Below are 16,842 nucleotides of genomic sequence, written 5' to 3'. Positions count from 1 at the left end.
AATCTCTTCGGGGCAGGGACTGTTTTCCTATCATGTGTTTGTACAGCATCTAGAACAATGAAGCCTCCATCCTATTTGAGGACCATTAGCACTTCTCTAATACATATAACAAATTATACTAGCACTTTTCATGTAGAAATGTACATGAAGATATACTTTCTTTTATGAAATAATATTGACAGAGGAGTGTCCAGGATAAGTGCCAGGATCTCATGATTACTGAGTGATTTACTCTGATAGTTTATATTCCTTTGATTCTTTTTCCCATTTGGAGTTGTCTGTGTGTCTTATTAGGACACAATATAGTGTGCAGTACCACATATAAGGGCAGAAGATGCATCAGTGTAGGGTGCATATCCAAATCATCCTGATTTGTGCATACCTTCGTCTTATGTCTTTATCTGTAAATCTTTCAGAACAGGGTTTGTGTCGTCTAAGTTTATATAGCAACCCGTACAATGGCACTTCAGTCTCAGTTGGGGCTTTGGACACTGCAATAATACATTTATTACTAATAATAATAATGTTGTCAAATTGAAATGTAAAGAAAAACACCTTTTTCTCCCCAAATGCCTTCAATAAAACAGGCACATAAAGAAAAATATTTGCATACCCCTCGCAAACACAGTATTGCTTATAACAGGTTTCAAGTGGCTGGGTGCCAGGCTGAGGGCATGCCAGATAGAGCTTTAAACCAGAGTCTTATAGAGAGTGATTAGTTAACATCTTTTTAATGATGAATTAATGAGCAGTAAAAGCATTCTAATTCCAATATGTACAGAACCTTGTGTTTAAAGGTGCAGGTTCAGTGAGAGTAGTTCTACGACCTTTGTGATGCCAGTAAAGGTTGGGTTCAGTGCAGTCAACGTCCAATCAGTCTTTCAAGGTTAACTACACATGCCAAGCTGGGAAATGAAACAATTACTGACAAATTGTATAGGTATATTCTGTCAAATTTAAAAGGCAATCAGAAGCCTAAATGAAACTTATGCCTGAGGAAAGTATTTTAAAAAATTGTGGGGGTTTTTTGTTTTTGTTTGTTGTCCTTTGAATTAATTGTGAAGTAGGTAATTGAATTAAAAATGCAAATGAAAAAGCCCTACATTAACTGAGGGGAAAATCTTCAATGGTGAGTGTAAGAGTATTCAGGAAGGACATCAATAATCATCTGGGCAACACTGGCACAGTGAGTGGAATGATTCATTATGCTGTAATTAACTTTTAATTAACTTTACTCTGTTTTACTTATTTTAGAAAATTAAATAAACTTCATTTTATTGCACCTGCTAAACCAATGAGCAGAAGCTAGAGTTCTGCTGTAATTAAAATAAGCAATCTGGCAAAATTGTGTGTAAAGCATAATGAAGAAATATTTCTCTACAACTGGAACTATTTCTTACGTTCTGTAACACTTTTATAGATCTTTTTTTCCAAGTATTTCCCAATAGTTGCAATGTACTGAAGCCCAGTGAAATATTTTTTTCATAGTCTAGCCTTCTTCAAAAAAGCAGAAAAGGTTGTTTCTTGAATTATTAAATAATTTCTCAAAATCATGTGATTTTTCTTTTAGTATGTAATTTGAGCTACCCTCAAAGAAACTGCAACAGCTTTTTAGCAGAACAGGAAACTGAGAAGAATGCATCTGAAGTTGCTGTATAAAACATTTGTATGCAGAGCAACAATTCTGATGTTGCAACTCAGTAAACCAAGGATATATATATGTTGAATTGCTGCATGCTTATGGGCTGACCCTCAAACAATTAATTTAAATCAGTGGCTTCTTTTGGCATTTTTAAACTTTCACTCTTCCAGTTGGGCCAACCAGCAGCAGATTAAGGTTGGATTCCTGGGATGAAAGCCTGACCACATCTAAGTCAGTGGGAGTTTTGCCATTGACTTCAGTGAGGTCAAGATTTCACCCCTGATGAGCATGGATCCAAAGCTACACTTCTACAGGAAGCCTTCTTAACTGATCCTGCTGCATATCAGATGCAGTGATTGCTACTGCCCCTAGTCCACGTCCTATCTGCAGGGGAAGTAGAAAGAAAGCCCCTCTCCTTCCTGCTATAATAGTGGCCATCACTGTGGTTTTTGCTGTGCAGTCTTGCAGGGGTTCTGTTATCTATATAGCTATATCATGGGGAAAGAGAGATAATAACTGATACCATCAAAACGTCTAAGGTGTTTTATGCCTATTTTGCTTTAGCCTTTATTAGAAAAGGTAATAGTGACCAGATACTCGACACAATTAATATTAACAAGGAGGATGGAATTTTAGCCAAAATATGGAAAGAACAGGTTAAAGAATATTTAGATAAATTAGATGAATTCAAGTTGGCAGGGTTTGATGAAATTCATCTGCGGGTACTTAAGAAACTAGCTGAAGCAATCTCAGAACCTTTAGCAATGATCTTGGAGGACTAATAGAGAACAGGTGAGGTCCCAGAGGACTAGAGAAGGGCAAACACAGAACTGATCTTTAAAAAGGGGAACAAAGAGGACCCAGGGAACTTATAGACCAGTCAACCTAATTTCAATGCCTGGAAAGATACTGAAACAAATTATTAAACTATCAGTTTTTAAGCATGTAGAGGGTCATGTTATATGGAATAGCCAGCATAGATATGTGAAGGATAAATCATGTCAAACCCGCTTAATTTCCTTCTTTGATAAGGTTACTGGCCTAGTAGATGGGGGGAAGCCAGTAGATGTAATACATCTTGATTTGAGTAGGGCTTTTGACACAGTCACACATGACATTCTCATAAGTAAACCATGGAAATCTGGTTTAGATGAAGTAACTGTAAGGTGGGTGCATACTTGGTTGAAAGACTATACTCAAAGAGTAGTTATCAGTGGGTCACTGTCAAATTGGGAGGCTGTATCTGGTGGGCTCCCACAGCAGTCAGTCCTGGGTCTGATATAATTCAATATTTTTATTAATGACTTAGATACTGAAGTGGTGAGTATGCTTATAAAATGTGTGAATGACACCAATCTGGGAAGTGTTGCAAGCATGTTGGAGTACACAATTAGAATTAAAAATGACCTTGATAAATTGGAGAATTGGTCTGAAATCAACAAGATGAAATTCAATAAAGACAAGTGCACAGTACTACAGGAAAAAAAATTCAAATGCAAACTACAAAATGGGGAATAACTGGCTAGCTGGTAGTACTAGGTGGGGAGTATAGTGGATCATAAATTGATTATGAGTCAACAATGTGATGCAGTTGCAAAAAGGCTAATATCATTCTGGGATACATTAACGGGAGTGTTGTATGTAAGACACAGTAGGTAATTGTCCCACTCTACTTACTACTAGTGAGGCCTCAGCTGATGTACTGTGTCCAGTTCTGGATGCCATATTTTCGGAAAGATGTGGACGAATTAGAGAGAGTCCAAAGGAGAGAAACAAAAATGATTTAAAAAAGTTTAGAAAACCGGATCTACGGGGAAAGGTTAAAAAAACTGGGAAGTCTTGAGAAAAGAAAACTGAGGGGGATATGATAACAGTCTTCAGATATGTTAAAGGCTGTTATAAAGAGGACTGTGGTCAATTGTCCTTCATGTCCACTGAAAATAGGACAAGAAATAATGGGTTTTATGTCATGGGGTGATCTGTTTCCCATTTTTTCTTAATCTCCCTCTGCTACCAACCACTCGTAAACAGAAATGAACAGAGTTTACTGAGTGAAGTTGAATATAAGGCATAATTCTCCCACCCTATATTACTGTTTTTGTGTGCTAACTGAAATCAAGGCTTTTGAAAATCATGTCTTTATAATTTCAGAGATTAAGAGATTCCAAGGCCAGAAAGAATCATTGTGATTATCTAGTCTGACCTCCTGTCTAACACGGCCATAGAACGTCCCCAGAATAATTCCTAAGGCATATCTTTTAGAAAAAATCCAATCTTGATTTTAAAATTGTCAGTGATGGAGAATCCACACAACCCTTGGTAAATTGTTCCAATGATTAATTACTCTAACCGTTAAAAATTTATGCTTAATTTCCAATCTGAATTTGTCTACCTTCAACTTCCAGTCATTGCATCATTTTTATACTTTTCTATGCTAGATTGAAGAGCCCATTATTAAATATTTGTTCCCCATGTAGGTACCTATAGACTGTAATCAAGTAACCCTAACTTTGTATTTTTTAAGCTAAACAGATGGAGATCCTTGAGTCTGTCATTATAGGGCATATTGTCTAATCTGCAAAGCATTCGAATGGCTCTTCTCTTAACTCTCTCCATTTTATCAACATCTTTCTTGAATTGTGGGCACTAGAACTGGATACATTATTCCAGGAATGGTCACACTTACTCGATAGTCCCCTGTTTATTCATCCAAGGATTGCATTAGCCCTTTTGACGACAGCGTCAAACTAGGAGCCTAGGTTCAGCTAACTATCCTACAAATGATCCCCAACTTTTTAGGAGTCACTGCTTCCCAGGATAGAGTCCCCCATCAGATAAGCATGGCCTACATTCTTTTTTCCTACAAGTACTTTTATATTTAGTATTATTAAAACATATATTGTTTGCTTGTGCCCAGCTTATGCAGATCATTCTGTGATCTTTCCTCTTCATTATTTACCACTCCCTCAATTGTGTCATGTTCATACTTTATTAGTGATGACTGTATGTTTTCTTCCATGTCATTAATAAAGATGTTAAATAGTGTAGGGCCAAGAACCAATCCCTGTGGGATTTCTGTACCATTAGATATCCTATTTGTAAAAAAATAATTAAGAAATAAATTGCATTTTACAGCATTTTTCCATCAATAAATCTTCATAATGAGTAAACTTCATTGTACCCTTTTACTTTTCTTACCTTTTATGACCCTGTCTTCTCCCCTCCCCAGTGATGCCAGCCTTGAAACCAAGTGTATTTGTTTCTCCTATAAATCTCTCTGCATTTTCTTCTGTGCTGCTTCTTATGCATGAATCATCTTACCTGAATTAAGCCACAAAGCCTCCAGCTTGGCCCCTTTCAAGACCCTTTTCATGACCCTTTTCTGCTGTGATGCTTACACAAAATCAGAGTTGGCTAGGCCATGCTGCAATTAGGGGAAACTAATTTAAATTAATTAATGTAATTTTTTAATTAATGCTTTGAATCGATGAAGTTGTGCAATGGCTACCTATGTAACCTCATTATCTTATTTTCAGTATCTTTATCCTCTCTTCTCTTTTCCTTCTTTCTTTTTGTGTCAAACTCACTTGTGTCTTGTTTCAAATTAGGTTTCTCAGGGCAGGAACACTGCTAATCTGTCGGTTTGTTCAGCAGCTGGCACATTTGGGTCTCAATCCTGATTGGGACCTTTGGACATAATAATAATAATAAATTAATTTACAGCAAAGGCAGAGGCTTGCCCAAAGTCACAAAGTGAATGGCATTGTTGGGAATGAGAGCCAGGTGTCTTTTCTCCCAGCTCCCTGCTCTAACCACTAGGTCACTGTTTGTGTTGAAAAAATATTCAAATAAAATTTTTCAAAGATATAAAAAAATTACTACAAAAATATGCATTTTATGTTTGTTTTCCTATGTTCTGCAGGGAAAAGGGCCTCAAATTACTTTTCTTTTCTGTGTAAGTATAGAATGTTCTTCCGCATCTATAATTTTGAAATTCCTTGAATGCCTTAAAGGTACTTCTGGCCTTTTCCCATTAAAATCTCTTCACTTCTATGCACCAATGTTGGCCAAATAAATTTTAGCACGGAGTGGAGAGGAAAAAGGTGTTGAAGATAGTGGGGAGTTCATTATAGTGACTGAGCACCCAGAAGTGGACTAACAATTTTAGAGATAAATATATTGTACCTTATGGGCCATTAGAGATTAACGTAGTTGCACAGGTGTAACTCAAAGCAACATTTGAGTTTTGCTATATGCTATCCACTAATGGAACACAATACATAATTTGTATACTTTAGTATAACTTCTCTTGCTTTCCACAACTCTTTCAAGATGGTAAAACACACACAAGCCAATCAATTTTCAACCAAACAATAGAAACCATCCATTCCTCAGCTAGGGATTGAGAACAATGGCCTTAGTGCATTCAGTTAGAATTTTTTCCTTCAAAACCATGGACTACTGGCTGCCATGATCATTTTTCTCATACTACTACTTTCACCAACAAGCCTGAGATTAATGACATCACTCCATATGCTCTTATTTATTGGTTGAAAGCTGACATCCTTGTCATAGGCCTACGAACAAATAAGAATGTATGTGAAAACTAATGTTGCCACATGCCTATCTAAACAAGTGACTTCGTTAATCAGCATTCCACTGTGTTTTTCAAAGGGATGAAGCAGAAAGTTTTCAAGTGTTACAGCTTCCATATTCAAATCAGAACTAGAGAGGAAAGATTGTTTTGTGAATCATTTTACTGAAGTTCTTAGAAAAATAAAGGAATATATGAGTGTACCCCGGTACAAGGGGTCTTAGGTTTTAGAATAATGTAGCTAGCTTACCAAATTGAAAATACTAAAAATATATTTATATAAATCTAGTCTGAGGCTTCTAAGTAGCAGTAATCAAAGGACTAGAGCTATTGTCATTTAAATCATAGAATCATAGAATATTAGGTTTGGGATGGACCACAGGAGGTCATCCAGTGCATCCAGTCCATCCAGTCATCCAGTCCATCCCAAAAGTCTTTTCAGGATATGCAGATTGTCTCTGGGGATTTCCGCTTTGCATCTGGACACTTCTCTGTAAGAGTCCAAACTGTCTAGAGATGCAGGATCTTTTCCTGAATCCATACTTATAGCTTCTTCTTACAGAAAACAAGCTGACAGGGTCACTACTCACGTGGGCTTTTCCTTTGATGACAAAAAGTTAGGAATGCATTTTGAATCTTTGACCTCCGATCATCTCACACACAATGACCACTTGCTTTGAAATTAGAACTTTTCTGTTAAAGATCTTCATTTGCATTCCACAAGTTGTCTTTCTCCTTTGATGAGTTATTTAGTTACAGCGGGGATACACAATGTAAATGTTTGCTACTACTTTATAATGGGACACAGCTAAATAAAAACAATGCAAATAACATCCAGTTAGTTTTCATGAAGTTTAAACACCAAATACCCTCTTATACATTTAACAATCACTTTGATCAATACTAATACTGGTACCTAGTCTTCCAGCATCACAAATGTATAGACACAGTGCTAGATATAGAAAAGTCTACTTACTGTACATAGGTCTTGCAGTCAACCCTGTTCCCCTGCCATATTTTGCAGGACTACTTACTACATACCTTTCCTTTGTCTTTCTAACTGGCATTAGAATATTTCTGGATCCAGGGACTCAGCTACCAACCCTGTTAGTGCATTCCTTTGCTCATTTTTTTTTTAACATATAAGAAACCTTTCCTAATATCTAACCTAAACATTTTCTCCCTTATATTCAGGCAATTTCTCCTTCTCCTAACTACTTCTTAAGCTGTGAATAACTACATTCCTTCATTTGTATATATATTTTTGATGGTATTTTTAGACTGTTATCATATCCTTCATAAATCATCCCTATTCTAGGCTATATACATGTAGATTCCTCAGTCTCTTCTCATATATCTTATTCTCCAGTCCTTGTATCCTTTTTGTTGACCTTTTTTTGTATTTTCTCTAGCTTGTCTATTCTTCCTAAACTGCAGGGATCAGAAATAAGTGTAATTTCCCAGGCGTAGTTGCAGTAAGGGCTATGTAAAGTGGCAATATTATTGACCTGCTTTTACATGGAAGTCTCCTATGTGCATCTGATAGCAGCATTAACTTTTTTTAAAAGGTGCCAAATTGTAATGTTATGTTTAGTTATATCTGCTGTCAGCCCTGGATTTTTCTTGGACTCACTCCTTTCAAGAGAGCTGTCCCCAGCTGTGCTATTTATTACTTCTCCCATGGCTGACGACTGTATTGAATTTCATTTCACTACTGGACCTACATTTTTTTAGGTCACTTTGCAGTTTGGAAATGACCTCCACAGTTTGCTACTCTTTGATTATGATATCTGACCTCTGCTCCACAACTCCTGCCCCCTTGATTGCTTTGCACTATGAAACTATAATTACATTAACTGACTAAAACAATCAAAACAAACACTAGGATGTATATGTAACATAAGAAAGTTCTGCTCTATTCCTGTTGGTTCACTTCTGCCACTCTATCTCGTACCTTGAATTTCCATCCTATGTTGCGCTTTGTCTGAGTTAAAGCCTGATCCTGGGAGGCGGTGAGCTCTCCCAGCCTTGGACACTGAGAACCTCACCAGACTGTTAGCCATATGTGGCAGGGACCTGTCTTCCTCATTTGTTTGGTGGGCTCCATGCACACTCAGTAGAATGCTATAGAAATTACACAACCGGTGAGCAGCAAATTTGATCAAAGTTGCATTTTACAACCTTTCTGTAGATCATTAAGGCTGGGCGTTTCAAACAATCATGGAATCATAGAAGATTAGGGTTTGGAAGGGACCTCAGGAGGTCATCTAGTCCAACCTCCTGCTCAAAGCAGGACCAACCCCAACTAAATCATCCCAGTCAGTGCTTTGTCAAGCCACACCTTAAAAACTTCTAAGGATGGAGATTCCACCACCTCCTTAGGTAACCCATTCCAGTGCTTCATTTAAAGCTTAAAGGGAGTTAGTTGCTCAAGTCCCATTGAAATTCAATGAGTATGGAGTGTCTGTCTGCCAAGGACTCATAGACTTTAAGGCCAGAAGGGACCATCATGATCATCTAGTCTGATCTCCTGCACATCGCATGTCATAGAACCTCACCCACCCCTTCCTGTAATAGACCCCTAACCTCTGGCTGAGTTACTGAAGCCCTCAAATCATGATTTAAAGACTTCAAGTTACAGAGAATCCACCATTTATACTAATTTAAAGCTGCAAGTGACCTGTGCACCATGCTGTAGACGAAGGCCAAAAACCCCCAAGATCTCTGCCAATCTGACCTAGAGTAAAATTCCTTATGGACCCCAAATATGGTGACCAGTTAGACCCTGAGCATGTCAGCAAGACCCATCAGCCAGACACCTGGGAAAGAATTCCCTGTAGTAATTCAGAGCTTTATCCAACTAGTGCCCCATCTCCAGCTGTTGGGGATATTTGCTACTAGCAGTCACAGATGGGCCACATACCATCCCCTCCACAAACTTATCAAGCTCAGTCTTGAAGCTATTTAGGCTTTTTGCCCCTTAGCCCCTTTTGGGAAGCTGTTCCAGAGCGTCACTTCTCTCATAGTTAGAAACCTTCATCTAATTTCAAGCCTAAACTTGTTGATGGCTAGTTTATATCCATTTGTTCTTTTGTCAACATTGCCACTTAACTTAAATAGCTCCTCTTGTTGTATAACTAGGTTGTCATTAAAAATAATATGGGTTCCAATAGCAATCCCTGTGATGCCCCCAGTGTGCCTTGATAATGCCCTCTACTTGGGGGTCCTTACTGTTAACAATTACTTTCTGTTTCCTGTTGGTCAACCTATTTCTAATTTAGATGATGGCACTGTTATTTACTTACTTACTTATTTATTTTATTAGCATTTATTCTGAAGTCTGTGTAAGTGTATTATGTAGCACTGTGTATAATGTCTTACTCCAGTCCATTATCCATTGTACATCCACACAGACTTTGGACCTGCACTTTAATCTGTGAGATGGACCCCTGTGCTCATGCATGGCCTTTTGGACTCCAGTGGGATTCTTTATGGGCCTAAAACTCCCATCTGTGGATCTGGATCAATAATTACATCAAATAAAGCGATTAGATATATTTCTAGCATTAACTCTTTTCAATAAGCCTATTTTTAAATCACTGATTGGAGTCTTTTCCTAAATACTCACATATTGATTCCCTTATATATCAGCATCTATGTAAAATTAATTGGCCAGTAGTTTACCAATTCTCCTTCCTGCTCTATTGGGCTATTAGTCATTTAATTCCCATGGCTTTGATGAAGATTATTTGCAGAGGTTTCAGAAGTCCCCCAGATACCTCTTTTAAAATATTCAGGTGCTTCTTTTCTAGAACTCCAGATTTATATACATAATTAGGTTTGCTGCATAGCCCTGTGTAGGAAGTAGGGAAATTATTAGAGGCAACAGTCAAGGAGGCTATTAGCAAAGGTGAACAGTCTAGTTAACGCCAAACTCAATCCCTCATACTATATTACTCCCACAATTAGAGCCCAGGCATCTTTTATTATTATTAATTATTTATATTATGCTAGTGCCTATAGGCCTCAGTCAGGATTGTGGCCATTATGTTGAGCACTGTACAAACCTAGATGAAGAAACAATCCCAGCCCCATTCACTCAAGCTTATTTCTTAAGAGGGCATGTGGCCAACTCACAACAACAGCATGTGCAATGACCTTTAGAGCTATGGAAAGCTAAACAAGAGGGTGATTGTGTTTCACCCCTAATTACATAGTGTATATTTGGGAAAAGTCCAGACAAGAAAGATCATCCGTCTTCTCTTCATTGCCATAGTCCACACATGGATACAATTGTATTCACACAGCAGGTTGCAAACTTGAGCCTGTAAATACATTTAGCAAAGTAAAGGCAGGCATAAACTAGAACCATGTGTATTTGCTTTTAAGGTGATCTGCTTCAGTAGTGTTGTCAGCACCTCTGAGAGCCCTCCCCATGTGTGGACGAACTTATTCTGTACAAACACATTCAGCAGAATACTTCTGATGTAATTTATTTATGAGTATGTAAAGAGGTATGACACCTACCCATTCTAGAGTCTGCTGAGCAATTTTTGGAGCCTGGTTGTAGAGTAATGGAAAACCGTGAAGTATGTTTTTATTAAAGTAAAAATTATTCCAGAAGTAATATATTGAGCCTGACACTTTTCTCATTTATACCACTTTTATACTGGTACCTCTCCATTGACTTCAGTAGAGTTATTCCCAATGTACACAGCGTAATTAAGTGGAGAATCAGGCATCCTGTTTTCCTTTTGTTTTGCTTTATTTTTGCTTTTAAAACAATTCATAGATGTGTTAACTGAAGCTTTCATGCAGCTGATCTTGAGTTATCTTGCATTGTTTAAAGGACAATCTCTCACCAATGTACAAGTAGCTGATATAAGGGAATCTAACTGTATAAATACATCACATGAATTACTGTAACAAACTCTTGATACCTTTTTAAGGTGGCAGTGTGACATCCGAACCTTGCTCCATCACGTTGACCTCCTGCAGAGGGAAGAAAATGTAAATCCGAGCTTTTGGTCATTTTGTGCCACCATTTCATCAGAGGTTATTTGAAATTGTGTAGTGATGTAAATGAGAATTCTTTCACCGAGAGTGCATGGGAGGGAACATCATATGGACCTGGCATCAACTGGACCAGGAATCTAATGACCTAGGAACCCAAGTCCCAGTTTGACAAGTGACTGAGGCACTCAGAAGCCTGAATCTCATAGAAAGTCAATGGGGCATAGGTTCCTAAAGCCCAGACCCTCAAACTTCTAGACCATCTAGGCTTCTAACTCCCATTGATATCAGCAAGAATTAGGTGCCTACATGATTTGAGGATCTGGACCTCAGTTCCTGAGTTCCACGACTGTAAAATGAAGATAATATCACTTCCCCACTTCACAGGTGTGCTGGGGAAGACTGTGAGATGCCCAGATTTTATGGTAATGGGGGGCCTTGTAAGTACCAGAAGCAATTAGAATGAAAGCAGCCAGTTTTTCAAAAGAGCTCCATGTGAAAGCAATGAGATTTCTGGGTGCACTGTAGAACATCTGGCCATTTATAACAATTATTACCTGTATATCTACTCTCTGAAGTCAATTGTTTAAGCAGATATCTTGCATATTGACACTGAAGTCCTCACAACATGTACAGCTTTATAAAGATTCTTCACAAAGCTGCATAGAAGTCCATTGGATGGTCTGAGATCCCTGGTTTCTATTTAGTGTTCTGGGATCTCTCGATTGAACACCACTTAAAAAGCACTCTGTATCATTTTCATGCTACCCATGTTCCCACCTTTAGTAATTACCCTGTGATGCACTGAAAGACCTACTCAGGGAAGTAAACATTCTGGTGTGTTCAGACAATATTTCACTCTTCTACGAGGGACACATCAACCCACTTTATCTTTCTTATTGCAGCCTTTTCATAACTACAGAAAGTCATCTCTCATTGCCATTTAAGGAGGTATATATATCACTTCTTCAACATTTGGCTCAGATCAAATGTATCAATTTAATATATGATATGTCATCTAATGGGGGACCTAGCTTTGGGTAGGAAGACATCATTAGAGATCTTAGTGTGGATAGTTGAGTGGAGTGCAAGGGATGGAAGTTAGATTGGAGGGGGTCTAGGATGGGATTGGAGAAGAGGAAATCCAGACAGCAATTGTAGACAGCACATTCAATGAGCTTAGGTATGAAAGGGATAGGGGATGATAGGTAGAGAGGCAAGTGGGGTCAGAGATGAGGGAGGGAGGATTAAGATGGGAGAAACTAAAGCATGCTTGTATTATGAGGGGAAAGAGCCAGAGAAGAGTGAGAGGTTAAGGGGGAAAAAAGGGGAGAGGATAAGAGTGGGTGTGAGGGAGATCAGGAGAAGGCATGGGATGGGGTCACTGGAGCAAGTAGAGATGATAGGGGAGGAAAGCAGAAGAAAAACTTCTGCATCTATGATTGAGAAAAGGAGAGAGTTGTAGGAGGGAAAGGAGAAGGGAAGGCAAGTCAAAGGGAGGGGGAAGGTCGCATAATGTTTGTCACTTTTGTCTTGCAGGAAGTCGACAAGATCCTGTTCAGAGAGGAAAAGAGAAGAGGAGGGTTTGAGGAGTGAGTGAAAGAGGGTAAAAAAGGTGGCTGGGATTGTGACCATGGGATTCAATTAAATGGGAGAAATAGCTAGAAAGGTTAGAGAGAAAAGATGAGTGAGGTGATATCTTTTATTATTTTTATTCATTTATTGGTGAAAGAAAAAAGCTTTCAAGCTACCAGAGAGCTCTTCTTCAGGTCTGGGAAATGGTGATCAGAGAGTCACAGCTAAAAACAAGGTGGAATAGGAGACAGAGGGCACAACTGACGGAAGAGAGAATGAATTTGTAGTGGAGAAAGTCAGCATTTTCACCAGAAATGCTACGCTACATGACAGCAGGAGAAGAGAAAGCAGATGTTGGGGGTGAGCCAGGGCAGGAGATTGGCACAGTGGACCTTGCAAAGGGAGAGAGGGGTTAAAGAGCCAAGAGTGGATGAGAGTAAGGAATGGAGAGAATCAACAATCCTATCACTAGAAGAAAGGGAAGAGAAGGGAGGAAGGAGAGAGTTGAGCTGAATGCAGACAAACATTGATGGACTGGATGTCACAGAATGATGTCAAATGATGGAGCATGATGCTCATCAGGGGGCTGATGGGCAATGCTGAAAGAAACCAGGTGATGGTTGGAGAGGAGAAACTCAGCTACAGAGAATTCAGAGAGACAGCAGTGCTTAGTGAAGACCAAGTCAAGTGAATGGCCCTGTGGTGAGCAGGAGTTAAACCAGGACTGTAAGTCTAATGAAGAGGTGAGGAAATGTGCAACTAAGGGGTAGGGTGGGTCATCGACATGGAAGTTGAGGTTACATGAAATTAAGATCTTATATCCACAAATGTGCTTCTTTCTAACATACATGAGTTTGTAGGTTTCACACCCTTGGTAGGAGAGGAAAGTGCCAGGCACACCAGGCAACTAAAATGTATATGATAAAATGATATTTCTAGGGGAGCTAGAGTGTATGGACAGAAAAGGGATTGCCTGGTGAAGAAGACAGATGGAGTGAATGAATGACATTTACTGGACAACAGAGGAAAATGATAGGGAAAAAGGGCAGCTGTAATGAACACAAACAAGTGGTAGATAGAGGAATGATGGGCTGGATTTAAGGGACATCTGGTGCAAGGGACAGCTGAAGTGAATGAGTGACATATCCTAGATATAAGGTTGGAAGCACTGTGCATGAGTGACAGCTGGCTTAGCTAGCATGGGTGACAGAATAATAGAGTGCTGGATACATGTGACAGATAGCGTGTACTGTAGAAGTGAAATATCATTAGTACAGCAAGCTAATAAAAGGAAAAATTAACAGGTGTGCCTGAGCAACATGTTCCTGACTAAAGGAGGAAGAATTAGGTGCAACATAAAGCTGGAACACATGGGTAACATGTCCTGGAAGTGGACAAGAATAGTAAGTGGGACACCTGGCAGAGGTCGAGGGTGGGTGACATAAACATAGCAGAAAAGGAATGTCCTAGGTGTAAAGCATAACTGGAGTGTACAGTACATATGCTATAGCGTGAAAACATCGTCAATGGTCAATGCCCATGTAGCTGATGACAAGCTGGAACTACATTCTACAGCCACAATCCCTGAGCTCAGTGGCATTCCTGTGCAGCAGGCTGAAAATTCTGTGGCAGGGGCAGCTGTGGGAAGCCATTCAGGATTCTTGGATGAGCACACTAGCGTGGTCTTCCTGCTAAAACAATGGGTAGAAAATTAGTTAGCAATGTGATTATTAACATTGTCATCATTGGGTTTCCGACGCAGCATCTCATTGAGATGAATGGGGCAGTTCACACCTTTGAAAACTGTTGTTTCAGGCTGCCTTCAGATTTAGGAAAATAACACTGAATTGCTTTACACTCAGGCCACATTGGCAAGGTTTTCTTCACAGCCCTAAGAGGTAGAATAGTGAAGTGTTTTGTTTGTTTTTTAAAGGACTTCTTACAGTCTGGAGCACAATTCGGCAGCCAGAAGTGCATTCCGCAGCATGAGTGTAATCACAGAATACAGAGAGCCCTGAGCCATGTTATTGGAAAATAGGCAAATTACTTTTCTGAGGCCATATACATATGTAGCAGGTGACTACATGACAAATTATACAGTACAATTTACTGCTCTAAAAATTACCATGGATTACTATTGTGAATAGAAGTTCAAACGTCAACAGTCAGGTCCCCCCAAAACATGAGATTTGGCCTAAAAGTCATGATAATTTTTTAAAATAATAAATCTGGGGTTCTTTTTATTTGCTGTCTGGTTTTTCAGCCTTAAGAGTGCACTCGGATCATGTTTTCTCTGCAACCAGAAGAGCTAGAAACTTACTTTTCTGTTTAATGAAAGCCGAGAGTCTCATGTAATCACATGATTCCAGGAGCTGGAGCTTAATAAGTACATTGAATACCATTATGCTCACAGGGTAGTCACTGGCGTTGTCAAAACTGAGATTGAAGTTCAGCTTCAATTTAAAATTGAAGTGCGACTCATCACTGCCCACAAAGCTGGTCAGTGCATGTTAGGTTCATCCTAAAGGAGAAATCATTCAAGGATACTCAAGTTCTCCTTTTACTGAATGTACATCACTAGTATATTGCAGCTATGGCCTATACACTATCTTTCCAACGTAAGCATTGTAGAGTACAGTAGTGTAGATGTTTGGATATGAACAAACAGACATTAAAATGCCTAATCAACCAGCCTACCACCAAGTAACTTACAGTTATTGTGTGATATTAATATATAGCATCCAAGCATGTGCTAAGCGCCTTAAATACATATTATAAAGTGGATGCCTGTAATAATGGCTTAGAGCTAGATGTGTCTTGGACTACATGGATTATTTGAACCTGATATCTAAGTGTGTAGGAGTAGCTGAGGCTATTTCCCTGATTTCTCCCTAGCCAAGGCTCCACCCCCACCCGTCCTTGCTGGCTAGACTAGCTGAGCAAATATGGTGGGGTATTAATTTATTTCTAGTGTATTTAGCAGCAGGATTCTTTGGGACACAAAGCTTCCTGTTAGCAGTAGGCTCTATTCCACTGGTGTCAGGCAGGTGGCATGCAGTAGTGGTGGGTCCAGCAGTGTCTCTGTTAGTGTCAATACCAGCATTATTTTGTAAATCTGAGGTCTTCTGGGGATTCCCAGACAGTAAAATCCCATAGTGCATCATGCCTATGTGAGTTTCCAAAGCAAACAACATTACAACAGAGTGTCAGGAGAGCCCAGCACAGAGGCTGCCACACAAAAGACTAAGAGTTTTTTAAAAAGGTAAAAATGAAGTGAGGGAGAGAAGAGAATGTATCTGAACTTTCCTGGGATTCAGTGAAAGATGTGAGTTCAGTTCACAGAAATGGGTAACGTTCAGCTGGGCTTTTAGATTGCCCAAGCAAGCTTAATGCATATCAAAGGAAAAGTCTTCAGGTGTGCAAACATCTCAAGACTTGTGGGCTTCTAACGCTTAGTGAATTAACTAAAGTACAAAATCTTGGTGGAGCAAAGACGAGATCATGGCTATATAGTGAATAGTGACTGACTCTTTGTTCTCAGTGTCTAGACCTCCTTCCCTTCTATCAGCTCTCAGCGGATGATTTCTGCCTTTCTCACTCCTCTTTGGAAAGTGGGTGACCTATCATCAGTTGTGTAGCTGAGTCTTCACTTCTTGCCATTTGCTGAATCTCAATCTACTAGGCAATTTTACACTGACTAAAGCTGGTTCCCTTGCGTCAGATTCCAAGTTCTGAAAGATGAATGTCCACTATACATTTCTTGGGGGGGTAAATGCCTGGCAAAGACCTTTGATGGCTTCACTCTCTTTTCCTGAAACATCTGCAGCTTTAAATAGCCTTTATTATTAAGTTGGTGCTGTCACTTCAATGGCAAACCATCTCTCCTACAGACCTTTTAGAACTCAAGGCACTTCCTTGATTAATATGTGAATTGATCTCACCTGACAGGATTGGCCCTTCACACTCGATCTTCTTTTCTGAGTCTGCTTAGCAAACCTAAACACTTGCTTGGCATTTT

This window comes from Emydura macquarii, unplaced genomic scaffold (assembly GCF_026122565.2).
Source record: "Emydura macquarii macquarii isolate MOO-44397 ecotype Brisbane River unplaced genomic scaffold, CSIRO-AGI_Emac_v2 contig_2636, whole genome shotgun sequence".
Classification (NCBI taxonomy): domain Eukaryota; kingdom Metazoa; phylum Chordata; order Testudines; family Chelidae; genus Emydura; species Emydura macquarii.
This window is presented reverse-complemented; position numbering follows the sequence as displayed.